Source organism: Rattus norvegicus, chromosome 20 (assembly GCF_021556685.1).
Source record: "Rattus norvegicus strain SHRSP/BbbUtx chromosome 20, alternate assembly SHRSP_T2T, whole genome shotgun sequence".
NCBI classification, from domain to species: Eukaryota; Metazoa; Chordata; class Mammalia; order Rodentia; family Muridae; genus Rattus; species Rattus norvegicus.
This window is the reverse complement of record NC_141553.1, coordinates 48,871,652-48,875,972: the sequence shown is the minus strand read 5'-3', so window position 1 is coordinate 48,875,972 and position 4,321 is coordinate 48,871,652.

The window sequence follows — 4,321 nt, the reverse complement described above, 5'->3', positions numbered from 1 at the left end:
GAGGAGCTTTCTCCCTAAGAGATTTTTTTTTCCATCTTCTGTTAGATTTTTATCCCTATATACTTTATAGGGATAGTGTTGTAAATGTCATAGCTTTTAAATCACACTCTCACTCTGAAATGGTAATTTCACTGTGTCCAGAGTTCAAGGATAGCAGTCCCATCCCTGCAAGACTAGTCGCTCTGAAAGAGCTGTGAGTTTGCTCGACTTGCCCTTAAAACATTTTTAGTGGCGAGATACTAACAGTGTCTCATGTAAAGTCAAAAGCCAAGGAAAAATATTTGAATGCGATTTTACGCTAACTCCCAATATAAACAGGAAAGACAATAAAAACATAGCGGGTAGCTCGGTCTGCTGAAATTAAATCGGTCTTTTAATGGATTTAAATCTAAGTCTCGGGCTTTAATTTAGTCCTTTTACCATGTTGTGATTTTTGTGCTGTGATGGATTCGTTCTTTAATCTTATTTTGTGATTTCTGTTAGATCTTTTTCCTGTTCTGCCTTCTGCGGATCTGATCAATAATTGTATTTCTGGGTTTGTACTTATTTTTTCTTAATTTGCTAAGCATTCTGTTCAACAGCCTCGTAGTTAAATAATATCCTTGTTTTCCTCGCAAACAAAACAAGGCATTTAGACTGTCTCATCCCTAAGCACCTCTTCCTCCACACATCGCGGTGCTGGTGTTTCTGTTCCCGGGGTCGACAGTGACCTCTGTTAATGCTATGTTACTGTGTCACACTTATCGAGATTCGTCTGTATTTCACTATTTTAATTCTCCAGTGGTTTAAAAAAAATCTTTATTGGAGCTGGAGAAATGACTTAGCAGTGAAGAGTGCTTGCAGATTTTACAGGGGGGTAGGAGTGTGGGAGAGGGAGAACACAGGGCCTTGCACATACAAGAAAGCTTTCTACCACCGACTTATGGCAAACCCCCCAGGGTCCATTGCTTACTGTGAACACATGGCCCTTATCAGATCCGTGAAATCTTTTCCACATTCTGTAAGTTCTCTTTTCGCCTTCCTGTTGGCGTTTTACAAAGCACAGGAGATTTTAGTTTGGGTGTAACTCGGTTAGTAATTTTTTTTCTCTAGTTTATGCATCTAGATCCTCAAATGTCAGTCTGCGGGCAATAAAAATGTATCTTGTTTCTCTTACTTGGGGTGGTGGAGGGGCTGCAGACATGGCTCAGTGGTTAGAGCGATGGCTGCTCTTCCAGAGGAACCAGGTTCAATTCCCAGCACCCACAAGGCAGCTCACACCTGTCTGTAGCTCCAGTTCCAGGGCTTGTGGTATCTTGTCCTCGCACATACAGGCAAAACCCAATGTACATAAAATAAATAAACCCCCGTGGTTCCCATGGACTCAGTGCTGACTCCATGTTATCATGGCAGGATACCGGGGAAACAGTCAGAAGATCATGTTTCTAATAAACCTCATTGGCTCCAAAACTCCCATGGTGCAAAGCGACCTACCCCATTTTTTTTTTTTGAAAAAAAAAAAAAGATTTTTTCTTTCCCTCTTAAATGTCTCGTGTTCTTGTCAAAAAATCAACTGATAGAAAATTTATAGTACATCACATATATTTTATGTAACGTAGCTTTTTTGTTGAGCTATTTTTATTAAAATAAATAAAACCGTTGACTAAATTTAATTTTATAAATATAAGTTTTCATGTTATTGAAAGGCAAGATACTACTTTTAAAACGAAGTGCTTGCGGACTCTAGGTCCATGTCTTTGATCTGTATGAGCATGTTTGTGTGGACGTGTTGTGTGTCTGTGTGTTGTGTGTAGCATGCACATGTGTATGTGTCTACCCATCTATGTGTGAGTATGTGGAGGCCAGAGGAGGCCACTGGGTGTCTTCCTCTACACTTTATCACCTTCACAGGGTATCTACTGAGCCTGGATTTGCCAGTTTCAGGTAGGGCTGGCCAGGAAGTCCCCAGTCCTCCCGCAGTCCTCCCGCAGCTCCCCCCCCCACAGTCCTCCCGCAGTCCTCCTGCCTTTACTCCTTTAGTGGTGTTGGGCACTGCTACACAGTGCTGTGCCGGACTTTTTGCGGGTGCTGGGAACCTGAAGTCAGGTCTTCGTGTGTGATGATAATCACCACTGTCACCCACAGGCTGTCCCTTAGAACTGTTTGCTCTTCAGCTAGCAAGTGCCAGTCGTAATCATGACTGTAACTGTCCAGTGTTTTGCTGCACAGGGGTGTGTGTGTTCCACGTTCTCTCTCTCTCCCTCTCCCTCTCTCTCTCTCTCTCTCTCCCTCTCCCTCTCTCTCCCTCTCTCTCTCTCTCTCCTTCTTCCTCCTTCCCTCCCTCCCTCCCCCTCTCTCTTTCTTTATTTCTTCCTTTCCCTCTCTCTCTTTCTCTCTCTCTCTTTCTTTCCTTCTTCCTCCTTCCCTCCCCCCCTCCCCCTCTCTCTTTCTTTTTCTTCATTTCCTTCTCTCTCTCTCTTTCCTTCTTCCTCCTTCCCTCCCTCCCCCTCTCTCTTTCTTTCCTTCTTCTTCCTCTCTCTTTCTTTCCTCTTCCTCCTCCTCCTCCTTCTTCCTCTATCTATCTATCTATCTATCTATCTATCTATCTATCTATCTATATATATATATATATATATCTTGGCTATTCTATGTCTCCTACCCTTACATATAACTTTTAGTGTTTTAGTGTGACTTTCTAAGAGCCATGGAAACTCTGACAGGCTCTGAATCTACAGACTATGGAACTTGTACCATTTAGAAGTCTTTTAATCCACGAACATGGAATCTCTTCCTCTTTGTTTAGGAATTCATTAATTCCCTTCAGCATGTGGGTCTCACAGAATAATTTAAACATGGTTTTCCTTTGGTTACATCTAAATATTTTCTTCTTATTCTAACGGTAACATATTGTTTCCTAAAGTTTGCTTTCTAATTGCTCGTGGGTGCTTTATTGGTTCGGGGCTCCTCTTGCTCGGTGACGCCTATCAGCGAGTGCATCTTTCAAGAGTGAATCTGTGGGGCTGGAGATGGCACAGTGGACAAAGCACCTACTATGTGAGCCCCAGGCTCCCAGAGCCGTGTGAGTCTGAACACATTAACATGGCTGTGCGCTTTGTATTCCCACGGTGAGATGGGAGGTAGAGACAGACAGGGCACGTCAGACGCTCAGGAGCCGGCTAGCCTGGCTCCTACACCAGGGAACAAAAGACCTTGTCTCAAATAAGGAAGGTGAGGAAAACCTCTGGCTTCCATGCGTGCAGGATGACATATGTGCACCTGAACTTACACATGGACACACATACACTAACATACACTCACTCACATATGCACATACACACACACACTCACACACACATTCACACACAGTCACACATACACACACTCACACACACATACATACAATCACACACATACACACTCACACACTCTCACACACATACACACAATCACACATATACACACTCACACACTCTCACACACATACACACACTCACACACATACACACTCACATACATTCACACACACACTCACACACTCACATACACATACACACCCTCACACACACTCACATACACACACTCACACACATTCACGTACGCACATTCATACACACACACTCACACACTCACACACACATACACACACTCACACATATATTCACATACACATTCACACACACACTCATACACACACACTCACACACACATACACACAATCACACACATACACACTCATACAACATACACACACTCAAATACACACACTCACACACACATACACACAATCACACACATACACACTCACACAACATACACACACTCACACACATTCACATACACACACTCATACACACACACAGTTTCACATACACACATTCACTTACACACATTCATACACACACACTCACACACTCACACACACATTCACGTACACACATTCATACACACACACTCACACACACATACACACACTCACACATATATTCACATACACATTCACATACACACTCATACACACACACTCACACACATTCATGTACACACACACTCACACATACACACACTCACACACATACACATACACACTCACATACACATATACACACTAACACACACATTCACATATACACACTCATACACACACTCACACATACACACAATCACACACATACACACTCATACACTCACACACACTCACACACACACTCACATACTCTCACACATACTCACACACACACACACTCACATACTCTCACACATTCACACACCCACACACACTTCTTTCTCTTGTTTGGTTTTTGAGACAGGGTTTCTCTGTGTGGCCTTGGCTGTCCTGAACTTG